This window comes from Acartia tonsa, chromosome 8 (genome assembly GCF_053477335.1).
Source record: "Acartia tonsa isolate MP-2025a chromosome 8, ASM5347733v1, whole genome shotgun sequence".
In the NCBI taxonomy this organism is placed as follows: domain Eukaryota; kingdom Metazoa; phylum Arthropoda; class Copepoda; order Calanoida; family Acartiidae; genus Acartia; species Acartia tonsa.
Window position 1 is genome coordinate 30,730,683 of NC_137267.1, and position 11,199 is coordinate 30,741,881.

The following is an 11,199-nucleotide window of genomic DNA, read 5'->3' on the forward strand; positions in this document are numbered from 1 at the left end:
ATTCTTTCTCCTTTGTTAATTTACATTCTATTCACAAATTTTTACTGATAAAGCTACTTTATGTGTAACTAGCGGCAACTCGACAATAGGCAGCTGAAGTTGAGGGAAGGGTAGTCGATTTTCACCCTCCTTTTTCGATTTCATTTTTTAAAAGAAGAAGTTTTATTGGGGGGAGTAGGGGGGGGGGGCTGGACCTGAACAGCAACCTCCAAAAGTTTTGACGGGGTAATAACTATTAATGTCTGTCTGTCAGTCCTTCAGCCACGTAAAAGTAAACACATTTTCTCATCAGCTATTAAGGATAACTATCTACAATTAATTTGTGATAATTCTATTACCCAATCAGGTGCTATTCTACAACTGTCTTTTTGTTGTATGTCTGGCTGATATTAAAAACAAATTAAAAAATTTGTTACGAAGACCAAAATGAACAATGATCATCTTCTTTAAGTCACTTTTGTCATCCGTCTGTTGAGAGCCTTTAATTTTATTAAATTTCTTTGGATAATTTCATCCTTGTTTTTCTCTAGATATTGCTACTTTTTCTTTCTTTGAATATGAAGAAAAATACTTTCCTGAAAATATTTAAAAAATAATTTGGACACTTTTACATAAGTGTCTATATGTTGTGGATGGAGTTTTTGGGTTTCAGCCTATTAGATAAATCTGCTGCTTAGTTAGATATGTGACATTAATAATTTTTAGGTGAATGTGAAACACATCACTTTGTACCTTATTAGAACTTGTAGACAGCGATATTTAGTTTTTCCTTTTTATAATTCAATAAAAGAAATTGATTAAATAGTACATCTATTGTTTTCTATTGTCCTTAATTTCTTTAAAAAAACAAGGCAGATTTTGATCATAGGCATATTATTCAAATCAGATAAAACAAAAAACAAGAGTAATTAAAGAGAGGTAATGTAAAATATATAAAGAAATTACAGTAGAACAATAGAGGTGGAGGAGGTTGAATAACTGTATGTCCCCACCCCGAGAACCCTTTGCTTTACAATTGTCTCCTCGAAAACCAACCAATAGCTTCGAAAATAACCAAAGCCAAGTCACTACAAAAGAGCAGAAAGTAATTTGCTAGCAGACGAAAAATGTTTCCAATTGAGGGATGTAGGTATGTAGTTATCTGGGTTTTACATTTTGTATAATTATATAGATTTATTGGATCATGGAAAGAAAACAAAGTCATTCCTTAATAAGGACAGAAGTCACCTTCCTAGGAAGGACAGAAGTCACCTTCCTAGGAAGGACATAAGTAGCCTTCCTTAAGTGAGAATTTGTTAGATGAAGGGCATAAATTGCCTCCCTTAACAAAGATTTTGCAGGATTGAGGACATAAGTAGCCTCCCTTCACCTCACAAAACCTAGCTTTTTGGTCCTTCACATAGCAAAATCTTGCACAAAATTGGTTTTTGGTCCATCACATAGCAAATTATTGCAAAACTTAGCTTTTCTGTCCTTATTATAGCAAAATATTGCAAAACATAGCTTTTTGGTCCTTCACATAGCAAAATCTTGCATAAAATAGCTTTTCGGTCCATCACATAGCAAATTCTTGCAAAACATAGCAAAATCTTGCAAAACTAGCAAATTCTTGGAAAACTTAGCTATTCTGTCCTTCACATAGCAAATTCTTGCAAAACATAGCAAAATCTTGCAAAACATAGCAAATTCTTGGAAAACTTAGCTATTCTGTCCTTCACATAGCAAATTCTTGCAAAACATAGCAAATTCTTGCAAAACATAGCAAATTATTGCAAAACATAGCAAATTCTTGCAAAACATAGCAAATTCTTGCAAAACATAGCAAATTCTTGCAAAACATAGCAAATTCTTGCAAAACATAGCAAATTCTTGGAAAACTTAGCTTTTCTGTCCTTCACATAGCAAATTCTTGCAAAACATAGCAAATTCTTGGAAAACTTAGCTTTTCTGTCCTTCACATAGCAAATTCGGTAATTCTTGCAAAACATAGCAAATTCTTGCAAAACATAGCAAATTCTTGCAAAACATAGCAAATTCTTGCAAAACATAGCAAATTCTTGCAAAACATAGCAAATTCTTGGAAAACTTAGCTTTTCTGTCCTTCACATAGCAAATTCTTGCAAAACATAGCAAATTCTTGCAAAACATAGCAAATTCTTACAAAACATAGCAAATTCTTTCAAAACATAGCAAATTCTTGCAAAACATAGCAAATTCTTGCAAAACATAGCAAATTATTGGAAAACTTAGCTTTTTAGTCCTTCACATAGCAAATTCTTGCAAAATATAGCATTTATGTCCTTTACATAGCTAAATCTTTCAAAATGCAGCTTTTCTGTCCTAAACATAGCTAAATGTTGCAAAATGTAGCATATTCTTGCTATTTAGACCACCCATTCCTGGGATCTTAAGCTTCAGACAGGAAAACCTTACTGTTTGGTTATTGAATTGACAGGATTTCAGAACAATGGTATTAACTTTGATGTTTTATAACTCTGAATTTTTTTATCCATTTAAAAAAGCCAGCTTTTTGTTAATAAATGTGAAAACTAAAAATGCTTTAAAATTTAATGATCTACTAGCTGCTCTGCCCCTAGAGACCTCTAAGTGGGAGGGGGAGAGGAAGGGAGGGGGGAAAGTTTATTCACCTTATTCTTTATTTCAGTCATAAAAAGAAAAAAAATATGAAAGAAATTTTTTTTTTTTGAGGGGGGGGGTTGGTTAATTTTTACCAGGGGTGAATTCTCCTGGGAGGGTGGTACCCTCCCCCAAAATAGCTATAACCTATCCCAGAACTAATAAGAAGCTAAACTAAGTACAGAACCCTATTAGTTAAGAAGTTAACAAGATATACATACAGATAGACAGACACAGATCCTGTTACTTTTATTTTAAGGATAGTAAAATATATGTTCTTGTGTAAAAGCTAGCTTTTCAAAATAAGAAGAAAAAACTTGACACATCATGCCGTCCGCCGCGCTGTTGCGAAGTATGGTCTATGAAGAATAGAGTGGGTCAATTTTCAAAGTTTTTTTTAAATTTTGAATTCATTACAATGGATTTATTATTACTTGGATCTTACACGAGATTTGCATGTTCTATAATAGAGGGAACTCTCTAGTGGGCTAAAATAACGATCTCCCCCACCCAATTCTTTTAACCTATTCCCTCCCCTCTTACTGGATAAATAGCCCACCAAATAAAATCGAAGAGAAATTGCAACCAAAATTTTCTCCTGTTATAATATCAACGTAAATCAATACAGAACTTAGCAACTTAATTTGGCGACAACTTTTTTATGTAATTCTATGTCAATAAGATAGCGTGCTTATCAATTCCAAAATTGAGCCACCCTTATGACTTTTGACCCAACACGACCTGGGGTTGGTTAATTACCAATACTAAAATCTAATCACACAAAGTTTTGAAATTAAGAAATATTCTAATTTATTTTTTTGGTATTAAGTTATATGAATACTAAGAAAATTCATAATCCCTTATAAGTTTTCAACATATATATTTAATTGTAAAAAATTTCGAAAATTAACATATCTTTAGCTCTGTTATTGGTCATCCCCCCATATTTAATAGTATTATAATATTCGCAAAACGTACTATTTACAGGGATCCTCAATGATTAAACATAAAATCATCCCTTCTGTAAGTTATAATTAGAGGTTGAATCGTTTACTATTAACAGGGATCTAAAATGATAAGACAATTGTCAATAAGTTGATGTAAATCCTCAATGATTAAACATAAAGTTATCCCTTCTATAAGTTATGATTAGTGGTTGAATCGTTAATGGACAAGACACTCATTTTAATGTACCAACCAATAAAAATTCAATTATATTTCCCTACGATTAAGCCAACGAATAAGAAAACGTTACTATAAAACTTTGGAGTCCAGTGTAATAAGCAGCTCAATGTACACTCACTCCTTGGATTATTACACAGTACCCAAAGTTTTATCTTAACAATTTCTCATTTATGTGCTCAACATTTTGGAGACTTTTTATTTAATTATGTAAATTGATTTATCATCCATTGTGTTATCCCTTTTAACTCCTGATTTTGGCGTGATTTTTATGTGACGGCATGGGTAAAAAATGTTTAACATCAAAGACAATTTATAAATATAGAATATGTAAAATAAAAGATTTTAAGAGAAAAAAATAATCAGGGACCGCTGAACCGATATGGTTCACTTTTATAGTGTAGCTTCTTACAGGACATGGGTAGGTTTATTGCTATTCTAGGGAAGGGTACCACCGTCCTCCTAAGATAAATCGTTCCTTGAAAAAATAACCCTTTAAAAAATCGAATGAAAATAGGGAAGAAGTAATTTGTTTTTTTACTTTTTCATTTTAAAAATAATATAAAAATGGAAGGGTTGAATTCAAACCACATCCACCTCAAGTACTCCTGGAGACCTCTAGGGGCGTAGCCGATAGTTTAAAATAAAACACCAACAGGCAACAATAAATCAAAATTCTTACAAAGTCTATGGTCTTTGTGTGTGTTCCGACCCATGCCGTAAACGCCCAACTAGCCACCTAGCCAAACAGTTTTTTTTTACTTATTTCTTTATTATCAAAAGCTATCTTTTTTTTAAAAATATTTTTTTACTATGCTATTATAGTAATTGTATGGTTCTTTTACAATTTATCTTCGTATGAGACCAATAAAGGTTTAAAGCTATTTGGGGGAAGAGTACTACCACATTCTTAAGATAAATTTCCCTAGAAAAATGAAATAAAAATTAGGGTGGGGAGACTTTCCCCTCTTTCCATTAATATATCTCTAGCATAGCAGTTAGTTGATCATTAAATTTAAAAGCATTTTTAGTTTTCACATTTATTAACAAAAAGCTGGATATTTCAAATGGATGAAAAAATTCAGAGTTATAAAACATCAAAGTTAATACCATTGTTCTGAAATTCTGTCAATTCAATAACCAAACAGTAAGGTTTTCCTGCCTGAAGCTTAAGATCCCAGGAATGGGAGGTCTAAATAGCAAGAATATGCTACATTTTGCAACATTTAGCTATGTTTAGGACAGAAAAGCTGCATTTTGAAAGATTTAGCTATGTAAAGGACATTAATGCTATGTTTTGCAAGAATTTGCTATGTGAAGGACAAAAAAGCTAAGTTTTCCAATAATTTGCTATGTTTTGCAAGAATTTGCTATGTTTTGCAAGAATTTGCTATGTTTTGCAAGAATTTGCTATGTTTTGCAAGAATTTGCTATGTTTTGCAAGAATTTGCTATGTTTTGCAAGAATTTGCTATGTTTTGCAAGAATTTGCTATGTTTTGCAAGAATTTGCTATGTTTTGCAAGAATTTGCTATGTTTTGCAAGAATTTGCTATGTTTTGCAAGAATTTGCTATGTGAAGGACAGAAAAGCTAAGTTTTCCAAGAATTTGCTATGTTTTGCAAGAATTTGCTATGTTTTGCAAGAATTTGCTATGTTTTGCAAGAATTTGCTATGTTTTGTAAGAATTTGCTATGTTTTGCAAGAATTTGCTATGTGAAGGACAGAAAAGCTAAGTTTTCCAAGAATTTGCTATGTTTTGCAAGAATTTGCTATGTGAAGGACAGAAAAGCTAAGTTTTCCAAGAATTTGCTATGTTTTGCAAGAATTTGCTATGTTTTGCAAGAATTTGCTATGTTTTGCAAGAATTTGCTATGTTTTGCAAGAATTTGCTATCTTTTGCAAGAATTTGCTATGTGAAGGACATAAAAGCTAAGTTTTCCAAGAATTTGCTATGTTATGCAAGAATTTGCTATGTTTTGCAAGAATTTGCTATGTGAAGGACAAAAATGCTATGTTTTGTGAGGTTTTGCTATGTGAAGGAAAGAAAAGCTATGTTTTGCAAGATGAAGGACATAAGCAGCCTTCCTAATGTAAGAATTTGTTAGACAAAGGACATAAGTCACCTCCCTTAAGTTAGATTTTGTTAGATGAAGGACATAAGTAGCCTTCCTTAGACCAATTTCCAGTGACTTCTGTCCTAATTAGGAATGACTTTGTTTTCTTTTCATGATCCGATTTATTATATAGAATATAAAGAAAACATCTTCCTTTAATGTTTAAGGATAAAAACATCAAAAATAAACAATTAACAGACCAAGCTTAAGACTTATAGAAAAACTTAGCTTCTACAAAATATTTTACATAACTTGTTTTTCTTTAACACAATACGACAAACAATAGTTTTTATGATAGTTCTTGAATACAATTTATTACAGCAGTTGTTTTCATCTTGTTTCTCAGGATTTTACTAAAAATTTCTATAGATATAAAATATGAATATCAGAATTTATTCTCCGTCTACGATACATCACAATACATGAAATTTTTGGTGTCTTTTTCTACTTTTTTTTGCTAAAACCTTTTCAGAGAGGGGTGGTATGCATAAAAAATGTGATTTAAAAAATTTTTAGTCTCTCAAAAATATACCTCGAATTCTACGGATTTTGATAACTCTTATAGTCGCCAGGATTGATGGATCCAAAAATATTTTCAATAAAAGTTCCATGCATAGTTTTGCCGCTAGAAGAGAGGCAATTTTTCAACTTTACCTTCCACACAACTAAAATGGGAAGCAGAAAAAAAACTTCAGAATAGGCTTAAAACTAACTCCATATTTATATATGCCTCTTATTATTTTATAAGTTTTAAATTAGATCATTTTCTTAATTTTTCTAGTTTATGTCTATTTTTAAAAAAATCTTTGTTGCATTATATATTTGCATCCTTGTTTTATATAATTACCAGTGCAGTGGCTGAACTCCTAGCATCTAGAAGCTCTGTATTCAAAGGAGTAAGGAAAATAAGAAAATAGCCTAATTACAAACTTAGATAAAAAAATTAAACGGCCTAAAACCATCCAGGAACCTAAAAGAAGCTTCACTGTAAAGGAGAACCATATTGGTTCAGCAGTTAGCGAGATTCTTCACTTTAAGCAAAAAAATTTTTCTACTTTATATAATTGGATAACAAAAAATATAACTTTACATAACCTTTTGGTTTGGATAATAGACTATAAAAGTTGGAAAGATTTTTCTCGTATTCATTCGAATCCGGTGGATAGGAACCGGTTCTCATCCATACGAAAAAACTATGTCTAGCATCGTATTATATCCAGCTTTCTACGAATATAGAAATGTACAATCATAAGATTAAAACTAGTTTTTTTAGCCCCGAGGTGACGAAGAGTTTTAATCTCATAATTGTACATTCTATATCCGCGGAAAGCCGTTTATAATACGATGTGAGAAATAACTATTAATCAATATAATAGATTTGAAATCTGCATAAAATTTTAAGGATTTTTTATAAAATTAGTTTTTTACATAATTCTTTATTTAAAGGCGCAAATACAAATTAAGTTAAATAATTTTGAGATCTGTGATTGGTGGATTGAAAACTATCTGCGCTCTGATTGGAGAAGCTTAAGTGACGTACATCATTCAACCAATTAGAGCGTAGGTAGTTTCCAATCCAGCTATCCTATTGGTCAAAATTTGTTAACTTAAATCGTATTTGCGCCTTTAAATAAAGAATTATATAAAAAACGAATTTTATAAAAAAAATCCTTAAAATTTTATGCAGATTTCAAATCTATTATATTGATTAAAAATCTTTCCAACTTTTATAGTCTATTGGATAATATACTTTTACACATGTTTTTTCTCAGAGTATGATATCTTTTTTGGAGACATATATATCTATCCATTATAAATCATAAAATATTCCAGAATTTTTATAGAACAAGGATGATTACATCCCACACAACGTTAATTATAGGTAAGTTTGGTATAGGTTTTGGAAATGTTTATGTTTGTTTTTGGAGGGGTTGGGGGTGGTAAGTAATTCCTTGAACCCAGTATTAGTGTCGGACTGATTATGACGTAACAAAAAAAATAGCCAATGAGAGGACATTATTGACCAATGGTAAAATTCATAGTGGCCTCTTATTGGCTAATTTTTTTTGTTACGTCATAATCAGTCCGACACTAATACCGGGTTCAATTCCTTCCAAAAATAGAGGGTAGACTAAAAATTGAAGAGTGAAAAATTGCCAATTAAATATAGAAAAATAAGCCTTCATAACCTTTTAAATAGATTTACCGACAATAGCCTCTTGTAGAGCCTTGAATTTACCTAACAAGATACATAAATGTATTTAATGAACTGGAGTGGTAATATACACATATTTTTACACCAATCTTGGTGTCCCTTTAATTCATCACTTTATTTTCCCCATCTATATGCTAAGGTAACGTCTTGTTTCTTACTAGATATTCTACTTATGGCCTTCAGGTTCTATTGCTTCATGTAAAACTAGCGGCTACGCCCCTAGAAGCCTCTAGGGGCACTTAAGGTAGAAAGAAGGGGAGAAGTTGACCTCATCCCATTTTAAATTAGTGTTCAAAAGAGTAAGAAAAATATTTTTTTTTTTTTTTGGGGGGGGGGGGAGGGGGGTAGAGACACCCTCCCCCAAAATAGTTTAAAACATTCCTAGGATCTATAAGAAGCTTCACTATAAAGGAGATCCTTCGGGACAGACAAAAAACGATTGCTACATTATATAATAGGATGACAAATTAAATCTATTGCATTAGCTTTCAAAAGGACGTTTAATTTTTTTATGGTTCCTTAGTCTGGATTTGAAAGATACATCCTGTACATAATAAGTCAAATTTTCTGTATATGTATATTTGACAAAACTTTGCTTTTAAAACAAGCGTACTGTATAATGTTATCTATAATGAGTAACTACTGACTTATTCGTTGTTTACTGGTATAGAAACATAGGTTTTTTTTTGTAGATTTTTAAAATTATGTGTGATAGATTTGTGATAACTTTTTAAAAAATATTGTCGTTTTGATAAGGAAAAGTGGTTATTTTTTCATTTACATTCTAAAACAAATTATCTATTTCCGTTTCAATTTACTTGTAAGTAAAGATATTTAGCCTCAAGTGGGTTAGATTGCTTTAGTGGTACAACAATCAATCACAAATATTTTCCAAGGATAGGTTTATTTTGTCAGTTCGCCCGTATGTAGCAGATATCTTGAATCGTAGATTAAAAAAACTAGACATATGAAATGTTAATGTACTATAGCAATAATTAAGGCACAGCTTTACTATGGAAGCTTCTTTATAACTACGACTTTAAAAGGACTCCCCTCTAGAAAAATTTTATTTTGATATTAAGCGTATTTTATATTGACAGCATCGCGATCGAAGCCCTTAGAAAATTTGAAAAGAGCATTGGTTAAACAATCCATAGACCAATATGAATCTGTTCCAAATCCCCTAAATAACGGCTAGTGCTTCAAATTCTAAGGAGTGACTGGGCAGAAACAACCGCTTTGAAAACATTCATAGGTAATCTAAGAAGTATTACTATCCAGGAGAACCATATAGGTCCAGTGGTTATCTATATATATTTTTTATTGCAAACAGACAGTCAAACAAACATAAAAAGTCATAGAAAGTTATCTTTCAAAATATATAGCATTTATATAAAGAATAAACCTGATTTAATAACACATGATAAAATAACCTTGTTGCACTGTTCATAGATCTTAATCTACTAGAGCTACTAGAGTGTGTGTTAGTGTGTGTGTGTTGGTCCCAAAATTGTCTTGGTTCTATTAATACGCAGATTCTTCTCTCTATATACATCTAAAGCAAATTCTAGAGTTGCTTCAACCTATAAAATCACATTACTTTTTTTCTGAATCTATTCTAGTCAAGTGGTGTAATATCTCTGTAACATAATATTGGGAGAAATCTCGTAGCCTCCAAATACACCATCTCCCTCTGGCGGAGTTTTCGCATTTCAGGAAAAGATGAAACAGTCTGGAAGCCAAACAGACAATCATCCTGTCGGTTAATTTAAGGTTGAATATGTTGTTATAAATTCATTACAAAATAGTTGTAATAATGATATTTTAGCCATGTAACCACTTTTATATAATGCAATAAAACTGACACAAAAAGTGAGGACAGGATACACCATTAGATCTTATTTTGGTGTATCTATGAAACAAATTTTGCTTACACCATTAATGTGCATGATTATATGGACAAACGCCCATCCGACAACCAACCCTTTGCTTGTAATACCTTTGTTTGAAAGTCCTAACTGTGAGTGTGCACAGTGATGAGTTCTGCATGCCCTATACTCTAACGGTTCATGTCACCCACCTGACATAGCAACAGTAGGAACTATTTTGACATAGCAACAGTAGGAACTATTTTGAAGTCTTTATTTCTCGACATGGAGTATATGCGTTACATGTTACGCCACAGTTGCAGGGTCATTTAACAAGTAATGCTAAATGACCAAACAAATGAGTCCATTAAAAAAAGCTGTATTAAGAGAAAATATTTCTTTTATAATCACGGATTCATTCAAGGATTTCTTTACTATCTTTATTAAATTTATGAATAAATTCAGATGTATTAAAATATCAAACGAACACTTTTGAGGTTTTTCTTTTCTCTCACCTCTGTAACATACTTCAGAGTCCACCCTTTCTCTTGGAGGGTTAAAATACCTCTGTTCTCATATGTATGTGCTAATATACTAGACTGCAGGCCATGAACAGACATTTAGTAATTTTCAGGGATCTTAAAAGATAAGACAATGGACGATAAATTGATGTACATTCCCAATGATTATACATAAAATTACCCCTTCTGTAGATTAAAATTGGTGGTTATAACTTTTGAATTATATTAGTATATAAGTGTAATAAACAGCCCAATGTCCTCTCCCCCTCCGAGGAAACCACATTGTTAATAAAATCAAAATGTTATTATTAGACCTCCAAATCTACTAAAAAAAATTGAATTCCAATCCATGTTAGTAAGACTAGACTAAATTCTATGTATTTACAATATTTGTACAATTTACAATCTGACCCATATAAAATATTCATACAGGATGTAATTAAGACAAAATAATTATATACATTTTGATATAGTCCCCCAAACCGAAAAATGGTTTATATGGGACTTCTACGGCACCCACCAGGGGCGTCCAAGCTTTTTTATTTGGGGGGGGGGGGGGGTAAAATTTGTTTAAAGGGGGTGTAATTTTTTTTTCGGGGCGGGTAAAATGACGCGCGAAACTCGACGCAAATTGTTTTTACCCTCCCCCCAAAATTTTTAC